Below are 17,048 nucleotides of genomic sequence, written 5' to 3'. Positions count from 1 at the left end.
AGAGAGAGCCTGATGCGGGGCTCAAACTCACGAACCTGTGAGCTCATGACCCGAGCTGAACACTCAACCGACTGAGCCACCCAGGCACCCAACCCAGTTTCATTTCTTAGGCCATCAGTGGATTGTTTTTTCCCATCATTCACGTAAGTTTTGCTGCCATTGCTGAGAGTAATACCGTAGAGTTTAGGATATACTTTTTCTTAAAAGAGACTGTGTTTGCCCTTTTTTTTGCGGGGGTGGGGGGAGTCTTTAACATTATTTGTTATCAAACTAGAAAACTGATTTTAGATGTTGGAAACAACTCTTATATCTTCAGGAATTTCTATCTTTAATTGCTTACATACCCATTCAGCAAATGGTAGATGCTGGTTATGTGCTAGACATTGGGCGTGGAACCAAGTAAGGTAGAGAACGTCCACGGGCATAGAGCCCACCATGGAAATGGGCAAACAAATAAGCAGGCTGTTTATAGTATGCTGTTAAATGCCTGAAGTTTAGTACATCTGTTTTATTTTTCTTGCTCTTCTGATTAAGAAAATGAGTGTAATTTCCAGAGTCGGCAAACCTGGAACACAATGAAACCTAGTCCCCAAGTAAGGGGGAAGGTGATCAAGATGGCTAGAGTTTGAACCTAGTCAACCAGGAGGGGGGTGTGTGTGAGAGAGAGACAGACAGACAGACAGACACAGAGATCTTTGTTCTATCTGAACTCCCAACACTGCCTTGGACTAGGAAGAGCCTAATGCCAACAATCCCCTAACTCCAAGTGCCTCTCAGAAGATCTGAGTACCTGGTCTAACGGTTAACCGAGCTGCCTTAAGGGTCCAATTACATTGGAACTCTTGCAAATTGTGTTTCTATTATTGTGGTTATTGTTGTTGAACTCATTGTTATTCACTGATTTCCTTGATTTGCCCATGTGACAGAACCCGTCATAAACCAACATCTGAAGATGTTTAAATGAGTAGATGAGAGAGTGAGTGGTAGGGTAGGAAGGGCACTGGAGCAGACAGAACAAGGTTTAAACGGAGGTTCCTTCATCCCCTGCTTGTGTGAATTTAAGGAAGTTCCTGAATCTCTTAGACCTGCAGTTTCATCCTCTGTCAAAGGTGGTTATAAAAAAGGCTGTTGCATATTTGGGGGGAAGGTTACATTAGATGTGGGAGGGGAGGGGGGTTCCTCGCAGATCTGGGCAACTAACCGTCCCAGCTTGCGTGGGAGCGTCCAAGTTTTAATCCTGAAAGTTTCGCATCCTGGGAAACCCTCAGTCCCAGGTAAAATGTGCAGGTTGGCCACCCTAGTCCCTTCCCCAAGCCTGTGAAACTGTTTCTGGGTTGCTGTTATCCTTAAAAAGGAAGTGTTAACTTCCAACCAGCCTCACTTCCTTCCTCCGTTTTTCAGCTCTGACTACAGAAAGGACCCTAGGTTAAAAAGCAGCACCAACACTTTACACAGAGCCATAAACATCTAAATTACCTATAAGCTCTCACCAATTTGCACTCTGCTTACATGGAAGACTTAAATATGCAAATTATAACTTCAGCTAAATAACAGCAAAATGAACGACAAACTAGGTTTTTAAAAACAGGAAATGGGAAAAGATTGCTTTGTTTCCAGCCCCCTAGTAAGGCCCCTTTCCCCCTTTTGGTGGTTTATAATTTACTCTTGTCTCTCATTTCTGATGCCCACTCCATACCTTCCCGCACACATGTCTCAAATGTTGTTTTCTTCTACTGAACTAAAACTTCCCTTCAGGACCAACCCATCGTAGCTCTGCTGGAAGGGATTTTTGAGGCCAAAAAGGCCTTTCTCAGGTAAACGTTCTGGGAAGTGGACCAAACAATTATTCCCTTTGCCCACATGTGGCCACCTGAATTTCAGGCTATGGCACCTCTCTTGGTTCTGCCGTCAGCAGTTGTTCAAAAACAGTGTGTCAAAATTATCTGATGGTATGCTGTGGAGAGGCTGAGGTGGGAGGGCTCTGGCTCTATTTCTCCTAAATGGAGAGAGGAAAATGCAGATTTACTTTCAGAAGTCACAAGAAGAAAAGCTGATAGATTTGAACACATAAAAGTTAACTCCTTCTGGGGCACCTGGGTTTAGCATCTGACTCTTAATTTCGGCTCAGGTCATGGGATCAATCCCCATGTCAGGCTCCATGCTCAGTGTGGAACCTGCTTAGGATTCTCTCTCACTCTCTCTCTCTCCCTTTGCACTTCTCCCTTACTTTCGCTCACTCACTCTCTTTCTCTCTCTCAAAATAAAAATTTTTAATGTTTTTTAAAAGGTTAACTCTTTCTTTATGCAGGAAATATTATAAATATAATTTGTAACTGCAATTGAAAGGGTGTCTGGGTGGCTCAGGGGCTTAAGCATCCGACTTGGCTCAGATCATGATCCCACAGTTTGTAGGTTCAGGCCCCACATCACGCTCTCTGCTGTCAGTGCAGAGCCTGCTTTAGATCCTTTGTCTCCCTCTGTCTCATCCCCTCCCCCTGCTTGCCTCTCTCTCTCTCTTGAAAATAAATAAACATTTAAAAAAGAAATTAAAAAATAAACTTCAGGGGCACCAGGGTGGCTCAGTTGGTTAAGCGTCCAACTGCAGCTCAGGTCATGATCTCACGGTGCGCGGGTTCAAGCCCTGCATCGGGCTCGGTGCTGACAGCTCAGAGCCTGGAGCCTGCTTCGGATTCTATGTCTTCCTCTCTCTCTCTGTCCTTCCCCCCCACAGGCTTTGTCTCTCTGTCTCTGTCTCAAAAATAAACATTAAAAAAAATTTTTTAAACTGCAATTTAAAAGAATATTTGGCACATATATGATTCAGTTAATGATCTTAATATGAAAAGAATTAGTATATTAAAAAGAAAGAAAGAAACTAAGACCCCATTAGAAAAAATGAACAGACACAAAGATTAGGTATGAAGCAAAGATACTCCCTCTCACCACTCCTTTTCAATACCAAACTGGAAGGTCTTGCTAACGCAATAAAAGAAGAAAAGGAAATTAAAATATACAGATTGGAAACGAAGACATAAAACAATTTTTCCTGTCAGATGACATTATTGTTTATGTAGAAAATCTGGAAGAACTGACCCAATAAATAAATAAAGAAATAAAGAAATAAAGAAAATCAAACCTGAAACTAATAAGCAATTATACCAAGGTTGCAGGATACAAGGCTGATATACAAAAGTCAGTCACATTCTTTTATGCTAGCAGTGAACAAGTGAAATTTGAAATTAATAACACAATATCATTGGGGCACCTGGGTGGCTCAGCTGGTTAAGCATCTGACTCTTGATCTCAGCTCAGGTCTTGATTTCAAGATTGTGAGTTAGAGCCCTGCATTGGACTCCACTCCAGGCATGGAGCTTGCTAAAAAACAAACAAACAAACAAACAAACAAACATAACAAACATAACAAACAAAAAAACACAATGCCATTTATACTATTACCTCAAAAGATGAAATACTTAGATATAAACCTAGCAAAATAGGCATAAGATCTATATGAAACTATAAAGCTCTGTTGAATGAAATCAAAGAAAAATTAAATAAATGGAGAGATATTCCATGTTCATGGATAGGAACACTCAATCTTGTCAAGATGTCAGTTCTTCCCAAATTGATCTATAGATTCAACACAATGGATGTGACAAACATTCTAAAGTTTATATGGAGAGGGAAAAGACCCAGAATAGCCAACATGATATTAAAGGAAAAGAATTTAAAAAAAAAATTTTTTTTTAATAAATAAATAAATAAATAAATAAATAAATAAGGGGCACCTGGATGGCTCAGTTGGTTGAGTGTCTGACTTCGGCTCAGGTTGTGATCTCACAGCCCGTGAGTTTGAGCCCCGCGTCAGGCTCTATGCTGACAGCTCAGAGCCTGGAGCCTGCTTTGGATTCTGTGTCTCCCTCTCTCTGACACTAACCCACTCGCATTCTGTCTCTGTCTCTCTCAAAAATAAATAAATGCTAAAAAAAATTTTTTTAAATAAATAAATAAAGTAGAAGAATTAATTTGGAGGACTGACACTACTCAACTTTAAGGCTTACTGTAAAGCTATAGTAATCAAAACAGTATGGTATTGATGAAACAGTAGACAAATAGATCAATGGAACAGAATAAAGAACCCAGAAATAAACCTCCATAAATATAGTCAACTGATCTTTGTTTGACAAAGGAGCACAGGTAATAAAATGAAGCGAAGATAGTCTTTTCAATAGATGGTGCTAGAACAACAAATTAATGGATTGTATGGTACTACTACTCTACCTATGAGAATTACAAAAATCCAGAACACTGACAACACCAAAAGCTCTTGAAGATGTGGAGCGACAGGAACTCTCAGTCATTGCTGGTGGGAATTCAAAATGGTACAACCACTTTGGAAGACAGTTTGGTAGTTTCTTATAAAACCAAACATATTCTCACCATACAACCCAAAATCATGCAGCTTTATTCATAATTGCCAAAAGGTGGAAGCAATCAAGATGTCCTTCAGTAGGTGAGTGGATAAACTGCGGTACATCCAGACAACGGGATGATATTCACTGCTAAACAGAAATGGACTATCAAGGCATAAAAGACACGGTGGAACATTAAATGCGTATTACTAGGTGAAAGAAGTCAGTCTGAAAAGGCTACACACTGCATGATTCCAACTATATGACATCCTGGAAATGCAAAACTATGGAGGGTATAAAAAGATCAGTGGCTCCTAAGGGTTAGGGGTTGGGAGAAGAGATGACTGAATGGAGCGCAGGGATTTTTAAGAGTGAAAATACTTTGTATGATAATGTAATGAGGGATACATGTCATTATACACTTGTCCAAACCCATAGAATATACAACAGTAAGAGTGAACCCTAATGTAAACTATGGTCTCTGGGTGATTATGATGGTTATCTAGGTTATTAATTTTAACAATCGTACTCTCTGATGAGAGATTTTTATAATAGGAGAAGCTATGCCTGTGTAGGTATATGGGAAATCTCTGAACAGCAGTCCCCCCCACCCTTACTCATGGTTTTGTTCTCTGAGGTTCCAGTTACCTATGATCAACTGTGGTCCAGAAGCAGATGATCCTCCTTCTGATGTATCATCCAAAGATCAGCAGTGGCCTAAAGCTATGTGACAATGACTAAGTCATTCACCTCACTTCATCTCATCACACAGGCATTTTATCATCTCACATCATGAAGGGGGAGTACAGTGCAATAAGACGTTGAGAGAGAGACAGACCATATTCACACTTTTATTACAGTATATTAACATAATTGTTCTATTTCATTATTAGTCATTGTTGTTAATCTCTTACTCTGCCTAATTTATAAATCAAACTCTACAATAGGTATGTATATGTAGGAGAAAACATAATAAAGACAGGATTCAGTTCTATCTGTGGTTTCAGGCATCCACTGGGGGTCTTGGAATGTATCCCCCATGGGTAAGGAGATGCTACTGTACCTTTCACACAACTTGGCTGTGAACCTAAAACTGGTCTAGAAAACTCTTCTTAAAAAAAAAATGAGCAGACACAAGTAGGAAGCAAATAGACAAACCAAATGTTCAATTTCACAAGTAAAGATTAACCATTGAGAAACTATTTTCTACTTTTCGAATTAGCATAGTCATAAAACCTAACACTCCATGCTGCTGTGAGTGGGGTAGAAAGCCAAATGGTCATTTCGGACTGTAAGCTGGCTCGACCTTTTTGGAATCATGCATTTTTTCTTCCTTTTTTATTTTTAATTGAGGTATAGTTGATAAACAATATTACATTAGTTTCAGGTGTGCAATGTAGTGATTCGACATTTATATCCTCCCGGCCATTCTGTCATGTGGGTGCCTTCGCACATCTTTTCTCTGGTGCAATATCTGTGTATTTTCTCCTCTACTCTCCATGAGCAGATTTATACTTGTATGAAGCTTACTTTTAGGTTCTGATGAGAAGGGGGATCCAGAATCTGAACGTTCTCTGCTCTTTGCCAAATATACGACACTGGCAGATAGAAGATAAGGAGTGGTGGAAAGGACCTAGGAGGTTTAGCTCAGAATAACTGGGAATTCTCTCCTCTTTGGAACATGACAACCTCGAAGGGAAGATGACTCTTAACAACAAGAGCGAACACTAATCGAGTGTTCATTGCTAGCTAGGTGCCAGGTACCACCCTGCCAAGTATCTTTTATCAATTATGTCACTGTGCCCTTACCTAGAGGAAGGTGCAGTTGTTCTGGAAACTGAGGCAAAGAGGTCTCTGTAAAGGTCTGCCTTTATGGCCACATCCAGGATTCAAGCCCAGACATGATTACTAGTTAGGGAGCCCTTTACTTGGTTTCTAGTTTGAGGCATTGACAGAGATATGCAGGTAAAAATGATGAGCGGAATAGAAAGCAAAATATCCAAGCTAGATACAGAGAATCCAGAGTTTCTTGCAAAGATGAGAGAGTCAGTGCTGGCTGGCATTTTCACACACACACACACACTGCTGTCTGAACAGATCCCATTCCTCCCTGTTGTCTGGAAGCTCCTAGAGGTCCAGGATAGTATTCTGAACATTTTGGTAATCTCTTCAGGGCTAAGGAGTCTCTCCCAGAGAGTAAAAATAATAAATATTTGTTGAACACATGAGATCCTATCCACAAAACACAGCATTTTCCACTCACAGTATTATTCTTGACGCCCTAGAGTTCTTACCTAAAGAGCAAACAATAAACCCAACAATATTTATAATGGTGAACTTCATGTGTTAACTTGGCTAGCTCGTAGTACCCAGATATTTGGTCAAACATTATTCTAGATGTTTCTGTGGAAGTATTTTTAGATGAGATTAACATTTAAATGAGTGGACTTTGAGTAAGGCAGATTACCCTCCATAATGTGGGTAGGACTCATCCAATCAGTTGAAGGCCGTTACAGAAAAAGACCGACCTCCCCAGAGGACAAGGGAATTCTGCTAACAGATAGCCTTCAGACTTGAACTGTTTTGACTGTTCCCCGAGTCTTCAGCCAGCTGGCCTACCCTACAGATTTTGGACTCACCAGCCCCCAGAATCACATGAGTCAATTCCTTGGCGCAGTCGGTTAAGCGTCCGACTTCAGCCAGGTCATGATCTCGCGGTCCGGGAGTTCGAGCCCCGCGTCAGGCTCTGGGCTGATGGCTCAGAGCCTGGAGCCTGTTTCCGATTCTGTGTCTCCCTCTCTCTCTGCCCCTCCCCCGTTCATGCTCTGTCTCTCTCTGTCCCAAAAATAAATAAAAGTTGAAAAAACAAATTTTAAAAAAATTTTTAAACTTTTTATACTATGCTGTAGTCATCCCTCCATTACCAGACCTGGCTGTGCCATTTATTTTATGGAAACACTGAGAAGGAGGTTGGAGAAGATGATTTTGAAGGTTGTCTCTGGCTGAGATTCCAGGCATGAGCTCCCAAGGACAGGCCTGGCAATTTCCTATACTTTCCATTGTACATTGTAGCTGGAAGGGTGGGTCCCAAGTTATATATGACAGACTTCCACCAATCTGCAGAAGAATGAAAGCCCTAAGATTTGTCTTAAAAAAAAATCCTACTCCATGGCCCATATCAGCAGAGACTGGCACATTATACCACAGCAGACATTAGGCAAGCAGGAGAAAAGTTCAAGATAAACAGGACGAGACGGGACAGATCTCATTCTCCCAACCATGACCGGCGAGAGAATAATAGACTATTTACACTATTCATGTTTGAGTTAACTGATGGCAAACTCAACACAGCTCGTCCAGAAAGGAGTTTAGTTTTCCTCGCTCATTCCTACTGCTATGTTTACAAACAATCTTAACTAAATTAAAGGAGCCCACAGCAGATGCTTTTTTAGAAATTCCACCCAGTTTAGAAAGACACTTTCCTCTGAGGAATGTTCCTTCCACCAAAAATCAGTGGGGAATTGGGAGGACGGGAGGGCCAGGCAGCTTTGGTTTTACTACCCACCTAACTTCTGGCCACTGATCTGACCCCAGGTGGGCACGGGTGGATATCTGATTGAAAAGAGGCCAATGAAATTCTTCTCACCGGAATTTGGAACTGATGCTCTGAGGGTCTATTCAGTGTCTGCGTGCAGCTGGAATAAAGGTGATATAAACCCAGGTGCGATAACACGAGCCACATGCATGAAGTTGAAGAGGGCGTGAGGCCGATTTGCAGAGAGACAAATGCGCTTTGACCATGTTTCAAGGGGGAGAGAGAGTCTACGAAAAAGCTGTTCCACTCAGCCCTCCAGGTTGGGCTTGAATGAGGTTATCCGCATTCACTGCCTTGGATTTCTGAAATACCCATGAAACCTAATATATTCCCCTTCCTCACTCAAGTGAGTGGGAAATGAGGTTCCGTTTCTCATACCCCAAAGAAATTCAGTTAAGACAGATCCTTCCAGGCAAACCCAACCCTGAATGACAATCCCAGTCAAGACTCTGGTGTCCCAGGAGGGCAACCCAGGCGCCCATTACTAGTCTAGGAAGGAGACTCGCAGGACCCCAGACACTCGGGCACGACACCAGTCCTACCAACCAGTGGAAGCTCAAGAAATAGTGAAATATCAAGTAACCGATCTATTGCTTAAGAAGGATATCTGAAAGACTGGTGCGTTACAACTAGAGATGAATTAAGACAAGACAGCCACCTCCAAATATCACAAGCGTATTCAAAAAGAGGGGGACGGGGCGCCTGGGTGGCTCAGTCGGTTGAGCGACCGACTTCAGCTCAGGTCACGATCTCACGGTCCGTGAGTTCGAGCCCCGCGTCGGGCTCTGGGCTGATGGCTCAGAGCCTGGAGCCTGCTTCCAGTTCTGTGTCTCCCTCTCTCTCTGCCCCTCCCCCATTCATGCTCTGTCTCTCTCTGTCTCAAAAAATAAATAAACATTTAAAAAATTTTAAAAAAAACAAAAAAAAAAACAAAAAGAGGGGGACAGATGGGTGCCCAGTTTATTTCTTTTGGGATTTATACCTTACCTCATTTGAGGGCAAAAACTGAGCTGGCTAAATCCTGACATCCTCCAGATGGCAAAGTAGCAATCAAAGAGTAGAAACCACAGAGTGACCCATTTCAGTTGGTCCATAGGAGAGACAACTCTCAGAGAGGTGTCTGAGTATGTTCTGAGCAAGGATTTGACAGTCTTCTCGTCTCTCTCAGAGGCTCCAAGCAAAGCCAGCTGGCAGGTGCGACTCCCTCCTGGGAGGGTGGTGGGACTCCATAATGGTCCCCAGTGACTACCTAGCAACTTACAACAAGCATCTTTGCTTGTCCACTGTGAACAAGAACACTGTGTGCGTTCACACGGCCGAACGCAGCCGGTTTTTAAAAAATTTTCACCCTGAACTAATAGACCGCCTTTTTCCTTGAGGTCATTATTTCACTAAAATGGCATGTGTAATGACACAAGTATGATAACAGATGGAATAATGGATGAGTTTTTAATTTTTTATGTCACTCTTCATAGACAAAATACAGAGCTAGCGACATTACATCAGTTCCCCCATTTTTTGTTTTGTTCTTCTGTGTGTGTGTGTGTGTGTGTGTGTGTGTATTTGTTTATATTTCTTCATGGAATCCAAGAGCCTGGAACTACTCTGTCTTCTTTCTCACCTCCGCCATGACTTATTCATATATGAACTGTATGACCTTAAGCCCCCTTCCAACCACGGATTCTAGACTCTAGGGTTACACTTTATTTCCAATTAACCTTGCAATCTGTCTTAACACCTAATGTAGGCAAGCAGAGGATAGCATCAGGGTCTCCCTCTAGAACCTCTCTTGCCTTGCCTGAATGTTCTAGCCAAGCAGCTGCTGCCAAATGGAGAAATTTATAGTGTTACACTGGAAGAGGCATTGGAGCTTTGCCTCAAACTTTCCATTTTGAAAATTTTCAGACCTACCAGAATGTTAAAAGAGTTGAACAAATTATTCAGATACCCTTCACTTAGTTTCACAAACTGATAACATTTACCACATTTACTTGCTCTCTCTCTCTCTCTCTTTTACTGTATTATATAAAAAAACTTTTTTTTTTCTGGCTGACTATTCGTAAGTAAATTAGGGTAATCATGACATTTCACCTCGAAGCACTTTCGCAGGTATCTCCCAAGAACAAAAACATTCTCATATAAAACTACAATAACTTTATCACTCTCAAGATATTTAACTTCGATAAGCGATTTATTAATATATTGTTGGGTGCCTGGGTGGCTCAGTCGATTAAGCATCTGACTTCAGCTCAGGTCATGATCTCACAGTTGGTGAGTTCAAGCCCCGCATTGGGCTCTGTGCTGACAGTGCGGAGCCTGCTTCAGATTCTGTCTCCTCTCTCTCTCTGCCCCTCTCCCACTCACACTCTCTCTCTCAAATATAAGTAAACATAAAAAAATTTAATGAAAATAATACTGTTACACTAATAAATTGTTATAATAATTTGTCACTGTAATTAACTAATATAGAATATACAAACCACAGTTTCATGCCTTATTCTACCTTTCGAGATTTTTGACATTTTTGAAAAGCGAGTTGTCTTGTAAAATGTCTTCTACGTTGTGGACTTATCTGATTGTTTTCCCTTAATTAGATGCGGGTTAAACATTTTGGCGAGAATACTACACAGAAGGTGCTGCATTCTTCCCATTGCCTCAGAGCAGGGGGCTCAGTTGTAAATGTGTCCCATTACTAAGGATCTTGATTCAGTTAAGATGGTATCCACCGCTTTCTCCATTGTAAATGTAGCTTCTCCCTCTGTATTTAATAAGTAATCTGACACTGTGAGGGTTTCAGATTCACCTTTCGCTTTTCCTGCCCCAGCCCTGCAGTCGGCTATTTCTCTAATGATCCCCGATCTTTTAAACACCAAGATTTTGGTGCTAAATGTTTAAGTGATATTGAAAAGAGCATATAGGCCCTTTCAATGAATTAGGTTAAACGAACAAACAAACCTGAGTTCATCCTAATACAAGTACAGCCCTTCTTTCTCACCCCGCCCCCATGACTTAGCGTTTCCTCTTCCCTTCAGTGAGAACCCTGGTTCCCAATAATACAAAACATGTCTATCCGACAATGTAGAGAAAATAGTTCCAGCATCGCTAAACCAATACCACTTCCTACAACAGACCTACAAAGCCTATTCATGTTTTGTTTGCAGATCTTTTTGTCCTCAAATCCACTAAGATTATACAGCGCACATAGTTGAAGTTAATGGCATCCATTGCTTTCTCTGTGTGGTTGTGTAATTTGATGTACAGTTAGGTTTGGTTGTTTCTGTTTATATTCAGTTTGGGGTTAATTTTGTTTTGTGCTATGGACTGAATTTTGTCCAACCCCACCCCCCTCCAAATTTGTGTATTGAAGCCCTACCCCCAGTGAGACTGTATTCAGAGATAGGGCTGATAGAAAGGATAATGATGGTTAAGTAAAGTCCTAAAGGTAGGGCCCTGATCTGATAGGATGATTGTCTTTCCAAGAAGAGACATCAGAGAGCATGCTCACACTCTCTCTCTCTGTCTGTCTCTCTCTGTCTCTCTGCCAGAATGCTCTGAAGGAAGGATATGGGAGGATGCAGCAGGCAGGGGGTTGTCTGCAAGCCAGGATGAGAGCCCTCACCAGAAATTGAATTGGCCAAATGCTGGTATCATTTCCAGCCTCCAGGACTGTGAAAAAAATAAATTTCTGTTGTTTGAACCAGGACCTAGTCTGTGATATTTTGTGGTGGCAGCCTGTGCTTTGTTCTTTTACATATTGTTGGTTTCTTATGGGAGTTTGGGACATCTGCTTCTTTGGAAGAGTAAGGTTGTGGCCAGAATGAACATATAAATAAAAAACAAAAATAATTAGCAAGCATATACTCATCAGATGTCTCCATGTAAATTATGCATAATAATACCCCATAGCACTGTTGGAGCGAATCAGACAGTATATGAGATAATTCTTTAGGGAAACCAAACCTAAATGAGAGGTTAACCTGAAATATCAGCTGGTCAGTGATGAAACCAGGACTGAAGTCACATTTTCCCTAGACTCAAAGCTTGCTTTTGAATATCATGATATACTACAAGGAAAAATAGGGGTTAATAAAGATAAACAAGAGTTTCAGGGATTTTGATGAGCCCATGGAAAAAGTATTCAATATGCGTTTATAAATAATAGGTAAATATATACCCATGTATATATTTTTTTCCCATATGCATAAATAAAAATGAACAGGTTGACTTGTATTTATCTGTAGAAAGGTGAGAACATGACTAAATGCCTTGGGATTGATGGCCAATCTCCAATACCAAGTGTACCCCTTATCTTAGTCTCTCAGCAATGCATCTTTTGAAAAAGAACTCACTGTTAGGTGACAAAGAATTGCTAAATCCAGGTCAGTCCAAGAAAGCTCAAGGTTGTTTCTATTTCTCTCATTTCAGAGAGCTGGGAAAGAGCTGTGATGGCCATGCCAACACCCGCAGTGGAAGAAAAGAGAGGTGGCACAAGGTCACAAATTTTACTTTTGCAAAGCATGGTCAGGGGGCCACGAAAATTCTCAAAGGAGACAGCATTTATAATTAAGATTTTAAGCCAGGATTGGGTCCCTTTCTTGGTATCTGTTTTACAAGTATTAGAAGTGCTAATATTGATCCAAGAGACAGAGGGACTTAAAGTGTCTAAGTCCAAGGTTGCAGTCATCCCCAAGACCAGATCACCTCTGCTTTGACTGACCTCGGCAACAAGAGCCAATAAATCCTCTCTGGTTTGGGTGAGGTGTGGTTGAGTTTCACTTGCAAACAAAGACCCCTGATTAGTACATACATCAACATTAACCCTCACAGTAGCTGGTGAGAAAACTAGTAACAATTTGCCGTTTTGTGATGAGAAAAATAAATTTCAGATACTGTAAGTAACTTACTTAAGGTGATATTTAAGGTGATATTTAGCAAATGGCAGGCAAGATTTGAACCAAGATCCTGTGAGGCTGAAGCACTTTTCATCAGATTACATAATGGAATACATTATATATTCAACAGCTCTGTTAACACAAAGTTTGTTTTCTGAAAAAAATACGACTATAACATGTATTTTTTCCTCACTTCTCAGTTATCATGAAAGAAACAAGGGTGCCATTGAGTTGAGCACCCATCACATGCTAAATGCTTTCGAACATGAGGTCATTATCCCTCCTAGCAAGCCCATGAATCGTCCCCGTGGATAGTTGAGAACACTGAGCTGTAGAAAGTATAATTAGTAATTATCCATAGTCACTCAGTAAGTAGCAAGACTAAGGTACAATGTCTTCTGAACAGCATTCTGGTGTTGTCTTAACGCTACCAAATTCCTTCTTCCTGGTGTAGGGTTTGGTTGTTTTACCCCAATTCCACAATTCCAGGTGCTGCCAATCACTGAGTGACCTCTATCCAGGGTGTAAGTGAGGGCTTATGAGAAACTAACAAACTCTATGGACAACTTTCCATGCTCAACTCTGTTTCAGTGGTAGAAACCATCACAGCATTTCTGAGCAATTACCACAAGCTCAGCTGAGAGCAACTCATGACTTCAATATGCATCAACAACAAGAAATTTATAAAAACCAGAGTTAAGTGTCCAGGAAAATAAATTATTTCATTTATGCGTTATTGTCCTGGCTGACAAAATTTACGTTGATGAGAACCAACAGTAGAACACAGTTTGGAGGCCCAAGTGTTTTCACTCATGACCCGATAAATATCCTAGACCATTTCTGAAATATTTTTATCATTCCATGACCATCAATTAAGTTTTCTCCTCACAACAGTATTATGTTCCAAGTTAAAACATCAACATTTTAAATGTCTGACAAGTTTTTTATTAGTAGTTTCCTTGCTCTTATAATGCCTCAGAGACTCACACTCTTTGGGGCACTGAAGAGATGGAAAAAGAGCTTTACTACTTCCTTTTGGAAGCCTCCAAACAGATTTATCTTTTTCTTCCTAAATACATTTTTTAATTTATTAGGGCAAAAACATGCATACAGAAAAAGCTCACAATCTATGAAGTGAACACTTTTATGAATCACCACACGTTGAGCACATTCATATAACCAACACCCTGTTCAGGAAATACCAGAACCTTAGAATCATCTCCACTTTGATCCCCCTCCAAATAACTACCTCTCTCCAAAGGTAATGACCTACTGGCTTTTAATGCAATAGGTTTGTTTTGCCTGTTTTTGAATTTTATATAAATAGAATCATAAAGTCCAACGTATCAGCCTGTTGGATACACACCAAACAATGTTTCAAAATGCTAGGTCATAAAATATGAATACATTCAACTTTGGTTGGTGTCACCAGTTTCCCAAGTTGATGGCATGAATTCACATTCCCCCAAGTGGAGTAAGAGCATTCTTGTTGTCCAAATCGGTTGTTTGAATTTACAGTTGCCCTAGAAGCATTCCAGTTGCTCTACGTCCCTACCAATACTTGATACTTCTAGCCCTTTCAAGATTTTTAACCATGATGATGAATATGTGGTAGTATTTCATGGTGGTTTTAATCTGCATTTCTCCAATAACTAATGATGTTGAGCCCCTTTCCTTATGATCTATGGTCATTTGATTAGTCTCTTCTATCCAGACATTAAATTAGTGAAATCCTCAAAATCTTGGTCCTAGATAGTCTCTTCTCATTTCATTCTTATACTGTCTATTTCAATAACTAATCTCTATTCACAACTTGAATTACCTGCCATTTGGCTTCTACTTCTTCATTCAGTTAATGTACGGTTACTCAACTCTTACTAAGTATAATACTAGGCACTGGGTATACAGTGGTGAGCAAAATAGAACAAAAAAGAACCCGTAACACTCAACAGAAAATGAACAACCTAATTTATAAATGGGTAAAAGACCTGAACAGAATCCTTACCAAAGAAGATATACAGAGGGTAAAGAAGCATATGAAAGGATTCTCAACATCGTACATTATCAGGAATTGCAAATTAAATCAACAATTAGATACCACTAAAAATACCAGCTAAAATTTGAAATACTGTCAACACCAAATGTGGGCAATCATGTGGAGCAAGAGGAACTCTCATTCATTGCTGGTGAAAATTCAAAATGCTACAGCCACTTTGGAAGACAGTCGGTGGTTTCCTATAAAACGAAGCATACTCTTACCATATGATCCAACAATTGTTCTCCTTAGCATTTGCCCAAAGGAGTTGAAAACACGCCCACACAAAAATCTGCACATGGGTATTATAGCAGCCTTATTCATAATTGCCAAAATTTGGAAGCAACCAAGATGTCCCCCAGTAGGTGAATAGGTAAATGAACTTTGGTACATCCAGACGATGGAATATTATTCAGCACTAAAAAGAAATGATCTCTCAAGCCATAAAGAGACATGGAGGAATCTTAAATGCATGTTGCTAAAAGTGAAAGAAGCCAATCTGAAGAGCCTCACACACTATATGCTTCCAACTATATGACATTCTGCTAACGCTAAAACTATGAAGACAGAAAAAATACCAGTGGTTGCCAGGAGTTGGGTAGAGGGAAGGATGAATAGGTCAGGTAGAGCACACAGGGTTTTTAGGGCAGTGAAACTACTCTGTGTGATACTGTGATGGTGGATACATGTCATTATACATTTGTCAAAGCCCCCAAAATATACAATGCCAAGAGTGAATCCTAATACAAAGTATATACTTGGGTGATAATGATGTATCTGTTGATTCAGTGGTTATAACAAAGGTACCACTCAAATTCAGGAAGTTGATAGTGGGAAGGCTGTGTGTGTTGAGGGGGTAGGGTATGTACAGGAAGTCTCTGTCCTTTCTGTTCAATTTTTTTCATGAACCTAAAGCTGCTCTAAGTAACAAATAATGTCTAATAAAAAAGAAAGAAAGAAAAGACTCAGTTCTGTTTTTACATTCTAGTGACAGAAACCATGTAGACCAAAGAATGGAGTATGCACAGATGATTTCAAAATCATCTTCAGTGTTAACCTTTCTTCTGAGCTCTAGACTCTTATATCTAACCAGCTACCTGACATTTTCACCTTGCCTGTCTCTTGGACCCCTAAACTCTACATGATCCTCTCTCAGAGGCTGCTCTCCTTTATGCTCATCTTGGTGCAATGTTTGGAAGCTTCCCCTAATCCCCTCTACAAAGATCTGTCTCTTACCTACCTGACATATCTCTGCATTTCGATTGCCACTCCTGGGATGCGTGACCCCGTGGTCTCCTGTTGGGATTCCTGCACTAGCATCCTGTGTGGTCCTCCCACAGACACCTTTTTGCCATCCTCAGGGCACTTTCCACACTGTAATCGGAATGGCTTTTCTCAAAACTGGAATCTGATTACATCATGTCCCTTGCTTAAAATCCAGCAATGATTTCTCATTGCTCTTAGGATAAAGGCAAAAAAATGTAACCTGGTCTAACACAACATGTATGATCTGGCCCTTGCCCACCTCTCTGCCCCACACTGCACCACCCTCACCACCCCACACTTCAGGCCTGGAGGTGTTCTCTCAGTCCCCAGATTGTGCCAGGCTCCTGCAGCCTTTGCACCTGTACTCTCTTCTCCTGGGATGGTTCCCTCTCCTTGTGGTCTGTAAGCACCTATATGCCTTTCAGATCTCAGCCCAAACGTCCTTGCCCCAAGGAAGGTTTCCCCAACTCCAGCCTAGATCAAGTCAAAGGATCTGCTGTCATCACTCTGACTTCCTTTCCTCCATAACATTTATGTCTGCATGATTCTGACAAGTGCTTCTCTCCCTCAAGAGACAGTAATGTCCATCAACCTGGAAAATGTTGCCCGTTTTATAACTTCAGGTCTTAGCATAGTCGTAGATAATAGAAATGCAATTGATAATTTTCCAGCCAATAATGAGTACTCTTCTGTCTATCCAGAAGTTTTGGAAGGCTCCTCTCATTAGAGAGCCCACCTTATGAAGGAGTAGAGGTATCTTCCTTTGCACTATGGTATCATAAGAAGATTACCCTTGGGCCCCACTTCCCTTGAAACAGTGTTTATCAGTTCACTATGGCATTTTAGAT

General features: G+C 40.8%; 1 long non-coding RNA gene across 1 annotated transcript; it reads left to right on the top strand.

The window, feature by feature from the left end:
• The first annotated feature begins 39 nt into the window (after positions 1–39).
• On the top strand, positions 40–12,765 carry LOC121032673 (uncharacterized). The gene is made up of 2 exons (XR_005791425.1): positions 40–143; positions 12,433–12,765. It is a non-coding gene; the product is annotated as an uncharacterized LOC121032673 (long non-coding RNA).
• The last annotated feature ends 4,283 nt before the right edge of the window (positions 12,766–17,048 follow it).

The sequence above is a fragment of the Herpailurus yagouaroundi genome, unplaced genomic scaffold, assembly GCF_014898765.1.
Source record: "Herpailurus yagouaroundi ecotype Mexico unplaced genomic scaffold, PumYag 142, whole genome shotgun sequence".
Classification (NCBI taxonomy): Eukaryota; Metazoa; Chordata; class Mammalia; order Carnivora; family Felidae; genus Herpailurus; species Herpailurus yagouaroundi.
Note: the sequence above shows the minus strand (reverse complement) of the source record. Positions and strands in the feature narration are given on the sequence as shown.